The 16,515-nt window shown below is 40.2% G+C and overlaps 1 long non-coding RNA gene across 1 annotated transcript in view; it reads left to right on the top strand.

The window, feature by feature from the left end:
- Nucleotides 1-11,880: 11,880 nt before the first annotated feature.
- The window catches only part of LOC123464772, a 34,706-nt gene continuing 30,071 nt past the window's right edge, over nt 11,881-16,515 (top strand). Inside the window, exon 1 of the long non-coding RNA XR_006639804.1 lies at nt 11,881-12,070. This is a non-coding gene — a long non-coding RNA (uncharacterized LOC123464772). The remainder of the gene's footprint in view (nt 12,071-16,515) is intronic.

Genomic DNA, 16,515 nt, shown 5'->3' with positions numbered 1-16,515 from the left:
GCATTCTCCAGGCCAGAATACTGGAGTGGGTAGCCTTTCTCCTCTCCAGGGAATCTTCCCCACCCAGCGATCAAACCCAGGTCTCTCACATTGCAGGCAGATTCTTTACCAGCTGAGCCACAAGTGAAGCCCTAGAATACTGGAGTGAATAGCCTATCCCTTCTCCAATGGATCTTCCCAACCCAGGAATAGAACTGGGGTCTCCTGCATTGAAGGTGGATTCTTTACCAACTGAGCTATCAGGGAAGCCCACTTTTACTCTATAAGTCTCTATAACAGTATTATTTCTTGCTTTGTTATTTCTTCTCTCTAATCCACAGCAGTAGTCTGTTTCTTATAAATAATTCAACATCTCTCTGGGCATTTGTTTGCAATATTGTCTTACATGATGTTATGTAGGAAGAGGGAGGCTAGTAATGCTTAAATATAGGGAAGTAACTTTTTTTTCAGTCTTTGATATTCGCAAAGTGGTTCTGTCACATCCTTTGTCTGTGAACTTACACTGAACTTTCTCTTCCACAAAATCTGGTTTCATGGACTCAAGCCTGCTGCAAAATTTGATATAACTGCAACTCCATAAGAGGGTCCAGTCTAGTCAGATATGCCTGCAAAATGATCTACCATATTTTTAATTTCTAGTGACCTTGCATCTATTTATATATTCAAACAGACTTCAAAGGAAGAAAGTCAGATCCATCTGTACATATTATGGGGCAAGTAGAACCTTTTTTCCCCCCAGAAAAATAATGGTGATCAAATGCTCTCTTTGATCAATCTTTGTTGTTGAACAGTCTTGCAGGCTTACTTTCCACGATACATTCTACATATACTTGGAGCTATTGGGAAGATCACCATAATTGCAATGGATGTCCAATCTAAATAGAGTTACGGAAGACAAACTTTGAAAACAGAAAGAAGTCCATTTTAAAGGAAAGAGTAGTAATTACACTTCTGTTGACTGCCAAAGACTAAGCGTACACCTTTTCTAAATTATGAAAACCTACTGGAATCCAGGTCAAGTGTCGACTCAGAGCCCTCTCTTCATGCTGTTTCCTCTTCTTGGAATGCTGTTTCCTTCCCATCCACTGTACCCCAACTTCCAATCTAATCTCACTCCCCACTTAAGATCTTAGCTTCCCTGACATCTCAGAAGAGGCTGAGTGCCCATCTATGTTCACGTGGTACTCTCTATCTCCACCCTGTAGTGCTCTCCCCGCGTTTCCTTCAGTGGTTGATTGATGTCTGCATGCCCCCATAAACAGTAAGAAGCTGTAGGGGAGCAGAATGATATCAGTCTTATTCACCACTGGCTAGCCATTTCAAAGCAATTGTTCAATAAGAATTTGAATGGGTAAATCAATGCATGTGAGTGAAAATAGCAGTATCATTTGTGTATTTGTTACTACATGTCAAGCTCTCTTCTGAGTATTTTACATTAGATGGAAAAAAGGAGAGACCTTCAAAAATTAGCACCAAGAACATTAAAATCATCTTCATGAATAGTAGATCTCCTCTTAAGTTATGCATGAAGCTTTTTTGTTTACATAAAATTTAGGGGAAAGTCTCAAAGTCAGTACTACATGATTTACCTAACTTACAAACCAAGGAGAAACTTAAGTTTTATGAGTAAACTGCCAAAAGCAAAGCTTGGAAGAGACCATCCAGGATCATGTACATTTCACTCAGATTTTCAAATACATATGTGGAACCCAAAAGGGTTAAAAACAAATGCTGTATACTATTTTGTGAACTGCACTTTTCATTCAGCATATATTGGTCATCTTATTACATCATCAAATGTTCCTCTGCAACATCTTTACAAGTGGCTACAAGAACTCCACTGCATGTGTGTGCCATTGTTTAACTCTTCCTCCAAGATTGGGCAACCTAAATGTTAGATTACCTCCAATTTTTTTTGCTATTATCAACATGTAGTTAAACCTTTGGGCGCTTCTTAATTATTTGCTTGGAATAAATTCACTATATTGATGGGATCAAATTATAGGAATCAATATTTCCAATTGTATTTGAGAAGAACGTGGATTCAGATGTATTTTATCCAAGCAAGAGAGCATATCCTTCCTTTAATTCACAGAGAACAGAGCTAACAAGTTCAAAACATTTAACAGCATTAAAAACATTTAGCATTTTAATTTACTTTCATTGAGTTGTTTTATTATTTCTTCATCTCACCTCAATCAAAGCAGCAGAATGTTAGCAAAGTTAAAAGAAATTCTTAACACACCATCTGGGAATGGCAGGACCTTGGTCTGTGGTACATTTCTGACAGTGAATATTTAAAATATTTGTCATGATATTTCTTCTAATTCTGGACAGTTTTTAAATGTATGCAACTGGTAAATTTACAAAGCAATCATGAACCACTCCATTATGTTTCCAAGAAAAATCTCTAATTTTCTAGTAAGACTAGTAAGAATTTCAACTAGACTAGCAAGAATTTTAAAAGGTCAAGACTGAATGCTTTTGATTTCTTACCTCCTAAAAGGCAAATCAGGTCATTTCATGGCTTGTGTGGTCCCAAGATAAAAGAGTTTCTAAAATTAATATGAAGCCAGTCCTACTGTGTGTAACAATGAATAGAATCACTGATTTCATAGATAATAGGACTCAGGGTCTGTGGGAAAGTCAGCTTTGCTGACATTCCTCGAGGAGTGGAAGTTTCTCCAAAATTAATGGTAGAAATAAAAGATAAGGGACCATGATGTTCCCACCTAGAAGAAACCTTAGTGTACAGCAGTGGGCCCCACCCTTTTTGGTACCAGGGACCAGTTTTACGGAAGACAGATTTTCCATGAACCAAGGGGATGTGAGTGATGGGGAACGGCTGTATATACAGATGAAGCTTCCCTCACTCACCTGCCGCTCACCTCCTGTTGTGTGGTCCGATTCCTAAAAGGTCACATTGCTGGGGCTGGGGAACTCTATTGTAGAGGATGCATTTCAGCAGTGGTGGTTCTTAAAGGACAACACATCTAGATACTGAAATGCTACAGGACACAGCAAAAAACAGTACAGCTATTGAACCTCATTGAACAACTTTGTCTCAGATAGCTATTTGTGACATCAGGGCTTCTGGTACATCAGTCATTACCTTGGAGAGCTTTTTTTAAAAAGCAGATCCCAATCTCAGAAAACCCTAATAGATGCTCAATCTGTAAAACCCTCCCTGCCATCTTTCATCTTGCAAACCTGTATGTTGTCAGATAAATAAACTCAGTGGATAAAACAAAGTCTTCAACATGTATTTGGATCCCTTACAATAGATATCTGATAGTTAAGGGACCTGGGCGGAGGTGGGGGGAACCCAACAGACAAGAAATGGTCTCAAAAGTTTTATCCCATTTTCGTATTTCTAATAAAATTTGGTTTCCAGAGATGATACCAGAAGTAGAGAGGAGGCTTTAAGAGTACTCTGTCTTGTGGGTTTGGAGTCTTTTGTTTGTTGGTTGGTATTGTTTCAAGTTTGAGGTGTTTTGTTTTGTTCTGCAAGTTCAGGTGCTTAATTGTTATTATTCTTCCAAAATAGTAGTTTTTCCTCCTTTAATCTTCTGCTTCAAGTCACTGGACATCATGTTTTGAACCACCTATCACAGGCCAAAAGCTTTAAGAAATGGACATAGCTCAAACTTGATGAAATGGAGCATTCCTTGGTAGCTCAGCTGGTAAAGAATTCACCTGCAATGCATGAGACCTGAGTTTGATTCCTGGGTTGGGAAGATCCGCTGGAGAAGGGACAGGCTACCCACTCCAGTATTCTAGCCTGGGGAGTTCCATGGACTGTATAGTCCATGGGATCTCAAAGAACAGACACAACTGAACAACTTTCACAAACTTGATGAAATGGAGCATTAAGACACGAGGGAGCGAATGACCCTCCACCAGTGCTTTTCAGCAGTTTTGCTCCTGGTCCACAGGGCTATTCACTCTTTGACTATGGTAGAGATTCTTTGAAGACCCTCCCCTGGTATCCCTATGATAACTAAGTTTCTGAGACATTTGCTCCATTAATTAATGCAACCAAAACAGTAGAGACTGGATCATCCCAGACTTCCAGCCAAACAGAGACTCTTCCCTCTTCTAAGTCACACACACACAAAAGAATAGGAGCAAATGTACACACATGTGAAAATACCCATCAGTTCCAGAATGCCTCACAACAGAGTCCCAGTAGGCTGTCTTGTTACTAAAAGATCCCAAGTGGAAAATATAAGAAAACAGGTTCAAAAAAAAAAGGTGGGGGTAAAGTTTCAACCTTTGGAGAGCCAGATCTAGAGAAGTAAACATAATACTGGAATTGTTCAGAGCATGCTGTTTATCTCATGGGTTGGCACAGAGACCAAGGAAGATCTGACCTGGGAATCTCAGGAATGCTGTATCTCAGACTTACGGATGCACTTGGCAGAGAGCCCCAAATTCATGAAGGTTCTATTGTCACTATCATGATCTCACTGTGGGAAGACTCAATGTTAGGCCAGGCGCCATGTTTGAAATAAAAAATAAAAAGTATGTTCCTCTAAGTTAGCTGTGTAGACTTCTTTGGACCATGCTATGCCCCAACCCAGAGAATTAGGACCAGTTTAGCAGACCAGGAAGAGCTCATTTTCCAAACTGGTTGAATTCTAACAGAATTTCCTAAAGGACAAGAAGGAAATATGCTCTGTTTCCCTGCAAACAAAGTAGACTGAGGAAGGATGAAAAAGCATTCAAGAGTGAGTCTTGGCACACAGAGAAATTAAAGAAACATGTAGGTGAAGATAAAGGCATTTCTAGATGTGGAGTAGAATCTCAGGGTGCAGATGAAGGAAATATTTAGAATAGGGCATCCACAGGCCAGGTACATCATGCTTCCACTTGTTCTGCAACTCAGTAAATGTTTATTGCCTTGAATTAATATGCTTCTTAGTTCAACAATGTAGTCCAGGGCCTAATTAGTTAGTCCATGCAAGTTCTCAGAATGAAGATCATTCATAATACCATGCAAGTTCTCAGAATGAAGATCATTCATAATACCATGCAAGTTCTCAGAATGAAGATCATTCATAATACCTTCATTTTATATTTGGACAACCAGAGACATGAAATGGTTAAATGACATCCTCAGGTCACCCTGAGAGTTAGAGACAGAGCCAAGATGAGAACCAGATGCACACCCACCCACTAGCTACCACTCAACTGGTCAGCCACTGAGGAGGCCACTTGCTGAGGAGGCAGGAATTCAAGATAAATGGAATTTGAGGTGGAGGCTCAGGGAATTTACAGTTCCCTCAACAGATGAAGAAACTTGAGATCAACTCATCAGAATCTCTAAGGGGCTGGCTCAGGAAACTGGAACTTCCAAGGTCAAGTGATAAATTATGGAGGAAAAGTACTAAGATGGCATAAGGAAGACTAACTGAGGAGTGGCAAGGCCCCACAGGAAGGGCATGAGCTCTGGAGGCTCTGAATCCAACAGTACCACACACAAGCTGGAACAAAAAGCAATGTACTAACCTCTTGAAAACACAATGTCCTCATTTGCACAAGGAAAACTGTAATGGCCATCTTGCAGAGTTGATATGGATACTGAAGATTTTATATAAGTCCCTAATATGGAGACTCTTGAGAGTCCCTTGGATTGCAAGGCGATCCAACCAGTCCATTCTAAAGGAGATTGGTCCTGGGTGTTCATTGGAAGGACTGATGCTAAAGCTGAAACTCCAATACGTTGGCCACCTCATTAGAAGAGTTGACTCATTGGAAAAGACCCTGATGCTGGGAGGGATTGGGGGTGGGAGGAGAAGGGGATAACAGAGGATGAGATGGCTGGATGGCATCACCGACTCGATGGACATAGGTTTGAGTGAACTCCGGGAGTTGGTGATGGACAGGGAGGCCTGGTGTGCTGCGATTCATGGGGTTGCAAAGAGTCAGACACGACTGAGCGACTGAACTGAACTGAACTCAATATGGAGACTAATCCGGGCTCTCCTGGTGGCTCAGTGGTAAAGAATCCACCTGCAATGCAGGAGATGTAAGAGACTCAGGTTTGATTCCTGGGTTGGGAAGATCCCCTGGAGGAAGGCATGGCAACTTCTTCAGTATTCTTGCCTGGAGAATCCCATGGACAGAGGAGCCTGGCAGGCTACAGTCCATGGGGTCACAAAGAATTGAACACGATTGAAGAGACCAAGCATGATCATGGAGACTAGTCCATAATAGGCACTCAGGGACAAACCAGCAAACAAAATGGTCACAGCCATGGTTCCACAAAGAACAGCAGAGGTTCATACATTTAGAGGACCTGGAAAGGTTTCCACCGACTTGATGAAAGGAAATATAAAATCACTAGTAAACACATAGGCAGGGCATTCAATCTGCAGATCACAAGGATAATTTTTTCAGTATGAGAGAAATGCTGTCCAGCAGCTTAAGAGCAGATGTCATCCTGGAGTGCTGCCCTTGACACAGGGCAGGCTGCCTTTCATTCCCCTCCCTCAAACTCTCTCAGTTATGGCTTTCTATATATGATGTGCATTAAATACACCACATACTGCATGGTGGTGTAGTCACAAACCATACAGACTGCATTTTTACTACAGATTCCCAAGATTAAGGGTAGAAGTAATAGGTGCTTAAATTTACCCAAAGACTTAAAAAAAAAGAGGGGGTTAAATTACTTACTGCTGCATCTAATTATGGTAGGATTTGTGACAGAACGGGCAACTGAAAAGCATTTGGGGGTTCTCACCTTCCAAACCCAAATTCCATGAAACCAGCATGGTGAGCTGCAATTGGAATTTTATCTGACAGTATAATGGTTGATATTATTTATAGCTCTGTGTCAAAGAGAAAGCATCCCCTTTGCACATGGAACTGATTTCAAAGGGGGTTACACTACTGAGGGAGACATACTCCAGTAATCTGGACCTGGGAACCTTCGACACTGCAGATGTTAAACAGTATCTGGGTTGAAAGAACTTCAGAAGTCTGCTGATAGCCGTGAAATATGCACCAGTGACATCTCTCTCATACCCCTGAAGGTAGTCCAGGTGCCATTTAAAGGCCTGCAGTTACTGAGTGACCACTTAGAATAGTTTAAGATTTACCTGCAGAGAGTAATCACATGAAGAAAAACAAAACAAAACCAAAGACGGTGAAAACAATCCACTTCTATAGCAAGTTTAAAATCTTTGCAACTTTCTCAGTCTTTGGGGTTGATCTAAGCCAGAAGACTTTGGATTGAGAAAAGCCAGGAATATAAAAGCCAGGATAGGCTTTAAATTAAATTTACCAATTTATGGTTTCCCTTAATATGATCAAAGCTAAATTTTCACAGGGAAGTTTTCTCAGTAATAAAGGCAAGCCATTCCATCTTCAAAGACATTTTCGTCTGTTCAACAGTTTTGAATGCACAGTACCCTGTTTTCTTTAAGATTAAATTTCACATTTGTAAATTTTGATCAACAAACTAGTGCTAGTTTCCCAGATTCATGCTGGATCCTGAAAGGCCTAGGAGGATACTGTGAAGTTAGGGAAGTTTGTAAGGGCTCTGTCTTCTCTTCCTTCCCTGAAACGTTGGTGTTTCACTCAGCTCCATCTTCCCATCTTCCACTCTCTTCTAATCTTACTTCTCATATATCCAAATATCTACAGGACATCTCTGCCTGGATATCCTGTTCTCAAATTCATCATGCACATTAGTGAGCTCGTCTTCTCTACCAAATATACTCATTTTTATTTTCTTTTATTGGTGCCAAGATTTATCCAATCACTCAGCCCAGAAATCTGAGCATAATATAAGAATACAAAAAGAAAGGAAAGGGGTTAAAAAAAAAATGCAGAGGAGACTCCAAAGACAGTAGCTCTTTATTGCAGGGTAGGAAATCCAAGAGGCATTCCAAGTGGCATAATGTTATTATAGAGTCACCAAAATGAGAAAGAGTATAGCATGTGTATTATTAGTCAGGATAGGATGGGCTCTTGCTGAGAAAATAAGCAAACCCCATAATCGCAATGGCTTGTCTTCTCATTAAAAGAAAAGGTACAATTCCAGTCGGTTAGGTTTTCTGCAACAGAAACTCAGGATGCAGTCTGTTTCTACCTTGCAAACCACTATTCAGCACTTTCTGAATGATAGACAAGAGAGAATGACTACCATGAATTCAGACTCTATCTTAGCTTCCTTGAACCAGAAGTATATCCCTTCTGCTCACTAGTCTGTGGTCAAGAATTTGGTCATTGTCCCAACCTAACTGAGAAATAGGTTCTCAGCTGCCCAGGAAAATGAAATTAGGTGAACACGGCATTGTTTCCAAAACCATGTGCTTAGCAAACCATAGGAAGACTGTCATATGTGGAAGTCAATGGTGTTGGTGAGGATAATAAGTCTTGTGGGGAAAGGGTGTGTAAACAATGCCAGAAGAGATAGGAAAGTAGGTAAAGTCAGAGCCAACATAACTAGAAGGACTGGGTGGGATTCAGAGCCTGAGTTCTATGCTGTGGATAATGGGATTTTAAAGGTGGGACTTATGCTAAGACACAGAGATAGGGGTCAATGGAAAATCCTAGAGCTAAAATTTCTCAACTTGAGACACCCCAAAGAAAGGGCCAGCTCCTGTTCCCAGGACCTGCCTGAGGTTCCAACTGCTTTAAGAGTCAGTGGTAGAACTTTCCTGGTGGTCCAGTGGTTAACACGCTGAGCTCCCGATAGAGGGGGCCTAGGTTTGATTCCCAAACTTCCCCACTAACACCTCCCTTCTCTGCTGCATCCCAGTTCCTACTGCAGGCTGACCTTCCTGTTCTATCTGGGCTCAGTCCGACTTTCTTCTTGCCTTAGATGGATGTGGTTTCTTCCCTCCTTCACTTCTGATGGAACTCCACCTCCAGAAACATGTATTTCAGCTGACTGCCACTCTGTTTTACACTCAGCTGTCTTCTGCCAGTCTTGTCCAGTCATAACACAAAATAACAGTAACAATAAATATTGAGTGTTTAATACATGCTTTTCATTGTATAACCATTTTATGCTTATGATCAGATACCGTGGATAATATATGCAACCACCACACATTAATATATATTAGTATATATTATACATGATTAATATTCAATTATATTACAACATCATATTTTATATATGTGTGAACAAATAAATAAATAAAATTTCATTCTCAGACCGCCATGAGGTAGGTGGTATTATTAACTCCTATTGTTATCCAGATGAAGAAACTGAAGCAAAAGCAGTTAACTTGCCACATTCATGCAGATTGAAAGTGGTCAAACTGGAATTTTAATTCAGGATATCTGTTTTTTAAATCGCTACTCTCATACTACTGCTAAATAAAAGATGATGGAGAGGATGTGAGACAGAGACAAGACAGCTTGATAATCTTAAAAAAAAAAAAAGATCCTCTACATAGAAAACCCTAAAGACTCCACCAGAAAATTACTAGAACTAATCAATGATTATAGTAAAGTAGCAGGATATAAAATCAACACACAGAAATCCCTTGCATTCCTATACACTAATAATTAGAAAACAGAAAGAGAAATTAAGGAAACAATTCCATTCACCATTGCAACGGAAAGAATAAAATACTTAGGAATATATCTACCTAAAGAAACTGAAGACCTATATATAGAAAACTATAAAACACTGGTGAAAGAAATCAAAGAGGACACTAATAGATGGAGAAATATACCATGTACATGGATTGGAAGAATCAATATAGTGAAAATGAGTATACTACCCAAAGCAATTTATAGATTCAATGCAATCCCTATCAAGCTACCAACGGTATTCTTCACAGAGCTAGAACAAATAATTTCACAATTTGTATGGAAATACAAAAAACCTCGAATAGCCAAAGCTATCTTGAGAAAGAAGAATGGAACTGGAGGAATCAAGCTACCTGACTTCAGGCTCTATTACAAAGCCACAGTTATCAAGACAGTATGGTACTGGCACAAAGACAGAAATATTGATCAATGGAACAAAATAGAAAGCCCAGAGATAAATCCATGCACATATGGACACCTTATCTTTGACAAAGGAGGTAAGAATATACAATGGATTAAAGACAATCTCTTTAACAAGTGGTGCTGGGAAAACTGGTCAACCACTTGTAAAAGAATGAAACTAGAACACTTTCTAACACCGTACACAAAAATAAACTCAAAATGGATTAAAGATCTCAATGTAAGACCAGAAACTATAAAACTCCCAGAGGAGAACATAGGCAAAACACTCTCCGACATACATCACAGCAGGATCCTCTATGACCCACCTCCCAGAATATTGGAAATAAAAGCAAAAATAAACAAATGGGATCTAATTAAACTTAAAAGCTTCTGCACAACAAAGGAAACTATTAGCAAGGTGAAAAGGCAGCCTTCAGAATGGGAGAAAATAATAGCAAATGAAGCAACTGACAAACAACTAATCTCAAAAATATACAAGCAACTCCTACAGCTCAACTCCAGAAAAATAAATGACCCAATCAAAAAATGGGCCAAAGAACTAAATAGACATTTCTCCAAAGAAGACATACAGATGGCTAACAAACACATGAAAAGATGCTCAACATCACTCATTATCAGAGAAATGCAAATCAAAACCACTATGAGGTACCATTTCACGCCAGTCAGAATGGCTGCGATCCAAAAGTCTACAAGCAATAAATGCTGGAGAGGGTGTGGAGAAAAGGGAACCCTCTTACACTGTTGGTGGGAATGCAAACTAGTACAGCCACTATGGAGAATAGTGTGGAGATTCCTTAAAAAATTGGAAATAAAACTGCCTTATGATCCAGCAATCCCACTGCTGGGCATACACACTGAGGAAACCAGAAGGGAAAGAGACACGTGTACGTGTACCCCAATGTTCATCGCAGCACTGTTTATAACAGCCAGGACATGGAAGCAACCTAGATGCCCATCAGCAGATGAATGGATAAGAAAGCTGTGGTACATTTACACAATGGAGTATTACTCAGCCATTAAAAAGAATACATTTGAATCAGTTCTAATGAGGTGGATGAAACTGGAGCCTATTATACAGAGTGAAGTAAGCCAGAAAGAAAAACACCAATACAGTATACTAACGCATATATATGGAATTTAGAAAGATGGTAACAATAACCCTGTGTACGAGACAGCAAAAGAGACACTGATGTATAGATCAGTCTTATGGACTCTGCGGGAGAGGGCGAGGGTGGGGAGATTTGGGAGAATGGCATTGAAACATGTATAATATCATGTATGAAATGAGTCGCCAGTCCAGGTTCGATGCAGGATACTGGATGCTTGGGGCTGGTGCACTGGGATGACCCAGGGGGAGGGTGTGGGGAGCGGGGAGGGAGGGGGGTTCAGGATGGGGGGCACGGGTGTACCTGTGGCGGATTGATTTCGATGTTTGGCGGAGCTAATACAATATTGTCAAGTTTAAAAATAAAATAAAATTAAAACTAAAAATAATAATAATAATAAAAATAAATAAAAATAAAAATGTGAAAGCATCCCCCCCCAAAAAAAAAGAAAAGAAAAATGTGAGGAGCAGTGACCAGCCCTGTGAAGGCAGAAGAGTCTCTCCATCAGAGAGAACTACAAAGGAGGAGGGGCCACCAGAGGATAAAAAAGTCTCCAATTATTAACACAAGAGGTATTTGTTTTCTTAAAAAGGGGCAAACTCCTGGATAGAATAATGCCTGAATTTTTATCAATGGAATTTCACAGACCCTGGCAGGTGGGTGGCAGGGAGTTTGAGCCCCTCAAATGACAGCTCCCAGGCCCTGCCTCGGAAAAGTCCATTCGTCTTGGCAAGCCCCTCCCACGCACGCACAATGTGCGGCCTGGAGCCGGCTTGGGGCTGGACATCTTGTCAGCCCAGCACACAAAATAAGAACTGTTTTCTTTCCACGCAGCTGGTGCACCCTTTCAGCCGGTCCCAGCTGCCGAGAGTCGCGCACCCGGCGGGCCACGCCCCTAAATGAATATTCATGACTACGCTCAGCGACCCGGATTTGAAAGCGTTTAAGGGGATTAGAAAGAAAAAGCGTGGAAGCAACCAAAAGTAAGCTTTTAACTGTGTATTCAGTGCTTTGCCGCCTAACTTTTATCCAGGTAAAACCTCTGTGTTAACAACAGACCCCTCTCTCATAGGGTCCTGGCAGATATATCAGTTTGCAGGGCCAGTGATCTGTTGGGCTTCCCAAGTGGCTCAGGGGTAGAGTTCGCCTGCCAAGCACATGTGGGTTCAATCCCTGTGTTAGAAAGATGTCCTGGAGAAGGAAATTGCAACCCACTCCAGTATCCTTGCTTGGGGAATCCCACAGGAAGAAGAGCCTGGCACACTACAGTCCATAGGGAGGAAAAGAGTCCTAACTCTGACCTATTGACAGTTGTATGGGTGTCAGGCTATGTCATAGGCTAGTAACTTTTCAATAAACTTGTAAAATATATACACTCTTAGGTCTAGTTGGGGCATAGGAAATTAACCATATCTGTTACTACTGAACCCAAGTTTGGCTGCTCACTGCTCATAAGCCACTAATTCAAGAGGCAAGAGTCAATAGAAAAGAAAGATGCTTTAATTAGAAAAGCTGGCAATCTGGGGAGATGGTGGCGTCCTGTCTAGAGGCCAGCTCCAAAGATTCTGCTCAGCCATGACCGTTTTTAAAGGGAAAAATGGGGGGGTGGGGAAGGGGGAAAAATGGGGGGGTGGGGAAGGGGGAAAAATGGGGGGGTGGGGAGGGGGGTGGGGAGGGGGGTGGGGAAGGGGGTGGGAAAGAATCTCTGTGAATCATTGAGGCAGGAGGTTTGGTTCTGTACCTTCCTGGATTTCATGCAGATTGGCGGGCTCTCTCTTTAGATGTTATCTTTCCTGCATGACTGACTGCAAGATTGCTTAGGGAGAGCTGTTGGGAGTAGAGAGCTAGTCATTTTTTAAAACTGTTTAATTCTTCATGCTTGCTTCTTTTTAATCTGGGAAAGAAATCAACAGGTTAGGCAAGACATGGTCTACATACAGGAGAGACTGTATCAGGAATTAGGTTAAATTGCCTAGTGGTCCCATTCCTGTAATCAGGTTCTTTTAAAGGTAGAGGGGAACAGAAATGGGCAAACAGGAAAGGGGCAGAAGAGCAGCTTTCAGTTCCTGACTGGCAAATGTCATTTGTATGGGGTTAGGGGCTAAGGTCCATCTTCTGTAACTTCTTCATGCTTACATAGGGTGCCATACTCTCAGAGTGGAAGAGGTCAACATGTAGCATCTCTCTGCTGACAATTTTAGTTGCCCACTTACGTAGACAAGCAGAGCAAGTTGCAATTATTTTTGATGCCCATAGAGATACAGATTATTATGAGCAATAATATTAGTCCCTTTCTCGTAAGGTCAGTTGTTGGAATTGTACTAGCCATGGGTTCAATACTGCTTAAGTTGGAACAGCTTATATCATGGCTTCAGTCTGGTCATCATGCAGTTAATTTTTTTTTTAATCTTTTTTGTTTTTTGGTGGCACTTTATAGTATCTGTAAAGCAACTCATTTGAAAAGACCCTGATGCTGGGAAAGACTGAAGGCAGGAGGAGAAGGGGATGGCAGAGGATGAGATGGTTGGATGGCATCACCAACTCAATGGACATGAGTATGAGCAAACTCCAGGAAACGGTGAAGGACAGGGAAGCCTGGCGTGCTGTAGTCCATAGGCTTGCAGAGTTGAACACGACTGAGGGACTAACAACAACAAAAGCAATTCAGGAATGTGCAACAGACACTAAGTCTGTGATTCTACCGTCCTAATCATTAACTGCTTAGTTTTATACCTGGGGAGGACCCTGCAGTTTTCTGCTTGATTCCATATGTATTAATACTCATATTTGGCTCATTATTTTTACTGACAGAGAAATTTCCTAGCACAAATTATCTGAAAGAGTAGGTAGTACCCAAATGCATTTCATTGACTTGTAACACAAAGTGGGCTTTGGGGAAAGTGCATTCACCGTCTTTTGTTGTTGGGGCCATAAGATTTCACTTTTTTTTTTTTTTGGGTATTATTTATTTATTTATTTATTTATTTTTTCTCTTTCTTTTAAGATTTCACTTTAGAATTCACTTAACAGAAATGGCTGGAAACTTTGTTGAGTGCATCTGTTCCATTAATCCCTCCATTAAGAGAGACTCTGCTTTTTACCTACAAATTGGAAATGGAAGAAATAACATTATTGGGAGGAAATAAAAAAGACAAGGAAATATGGTATGAAAGCACTTAGCTACTTTTAAAAAGGGTAACCCACCCCCCCTCCAACTCCACTTGCATCCCAGACAACTGTACACATATGCAGATGTAAGGGTAGAACCACTGCGAGCAGCTGTGAGATCTTATGGGAAGTAGGACAGGGACAAATGACACAAAGAAATGTCCCAGTAATCGTGGATTCTGGAAATTATAGATTGATAAACTTGCCACTAATCCTCAGCAAAGTTCCAGATTGGATAGTTAAGCAGGCATCTAGTGAGCACTTTAAAACAGATGACCACTAAGAAAACAAGAGTTCACCAAGAACTGGTCAGGAAAAAGTTTATTTTCTTTTGATTTATGTATTTAAATGAAGTACTTGACTAGAACTAGAATGCCAAAAATAACATCTTGACAAAAAGGACAGCCTGTTTATCTCCTCCCACATTTTTTCCTCCTGTGATAGATTCAGGTTTCAAAACTATCAAATTGAACATTTGGCAGCCAAAAGAAAATAGACTCTAGAGCTAGAAAGAACTGAGTTTGAGTTCATGTTCTGCAACTTACTAGCTCTGTAGCATTGGGCATCTCTGAGTCTCAGTTTTCACAAATGCTAAATTGGAATAAATATTTACTTCATAGATATGAAAGAAAACACAATAGAGCATGCAACACAGGTATTAAAGAAAGGACAGTTATTATTAAGATACAATTTGAAAGGTAAAAAGTCAAATATGAACTCAGGAAAAAATAAAAAGAATTTTTTTATATTTACTGTAATCTCAGTGTGAAATAACCAAGTAACATGTTTCAGGTACAGACGAAAGCTTGTTAATGTAAGTATGCATCAGTCAGTAAGAAAGAGTCCAATTAATTCCAATTGGTCAGATCCTGTCTCTAAAATTCTATGTCCCTTTCTGAGTAGCATACTTGAAAGGTAGCAAGGAAAAATTAAACAACATCCAGGATGGTGGAGACCCAGAAACCACAATATATGAAAACTATTTGAAAAAAAATGGTGGTGTTTACCTAGGAGAAGAGATCAAGTAATAGCTATCTTCTCATATTTGAAGAGCTATAATGGGAATAGGGTGTTAACTTGGTTGTCCAGTCCAAGTAGTAGAATTGGGACAAATGATTGGAAGTTGCAGTGATAGATTTTGGACTCAACATGTAAACTATTCAACAACGCAATGAGCATTCTTAAAAATAGCAAGCTCACAATTACTGAAAGTATTCCTGTAGTGGGTAGAAGAGAGTACTCAAAGATAGTGTAAAAGAAATTATTGTGTTGGAAAAGAAAGTGGCCTGGTCTTAGATTAGACTTAATAATATACCATATATATGCCTCTGCCCGGACCATGGCAAGCGTGACTAATCAATGAAAGCTCTTTTTCTCCACTGAGCTAAGCTCAGCCTAGCAATCCTTTTCAGTGTAGTGCTCCAAGACCATCACCACCATTTCATCAGAGTTGACAGAGTTGACAGCCCACCCAATCCAGATGATCCCTTAGAGTCTATAAAATTCTCTAACTTAAAAATTTCCCCTATAGTATAAATATAAAATATGTCTGTAACTGGGAGGCGAGCTACAGTTAAATGCAAAAAATATTTCCAGATAACTGTCTGTGTGTATTTTTAATGCTTGTAGGTGCACCTTTGTGTGTGCATATATATGTGATAGTACCTAGATGCATTGGCCCAACCCTAAAACAGGAATCCCATGAGGGAAATAACTATGCACCAGAGCCCTTTAACAGTGAATCTCAATAGGGAGATGCCAATGGTTAATGACACTGCTTTATGAATACCCACCCATTTCTTCTGTACAAAATTCAAAACTTTTCTTACCCTATCCCACGCCCTAAAATTTTCAAATTCATTTTTCAAGTTGTAACTTTTTGAACATCAAGGACAAGTTGATATTTAAAAAAAGAGAGAGAGAGAGAATTTGAAGGGTTGGAAGAGATAGGGCTGGGATACTTAGTAAAACTTCAAGGAAAGGGAGCATTATACTAATAAATAGAACTAACCAAAGAGAGGTCAATGAGGACTAAAGTACAATGTCCAAAGATATAGCAAACTTAGTTTTAATTGTTGTTTAGTCCAGGCTAATGAATGGACAACAGGAACCTCCTGAAAGGGGCAGCAGTTGAAGCCAGGTGAGTGGTAGCTCTAATTTTGGCTCCCAAGCTAGAAATTAAGAGAAACACTGAAGCCACTCTAACTCCCAAGGAGAGGGACAAAGGTTCAAAGACAATCAGTTAGTGAAAGGATAATCT

Source organism: Bubalus bubalis, chromosome 12 (genome assembly GCF_019923935.1).
Source record: "Bubalus bubalis isolate 160015118507 breed Murrah chromosome 12, NDDB_SH_1, whole genome shotgun sequence".
In the NCBI taxonomy this organism is placed as follows: domain Eukaryota; kingdom Metazoa; phylum Chordata; class Mammalia; order Artiodactyla; family Bovidae; genus Bubalus; species Bubalus bubalis.
The sequence above is the reverse complement of the archived record's forward strand: the minus strand, read 5'-3'. Positions and strand labels throughout refer to the sequence as shown.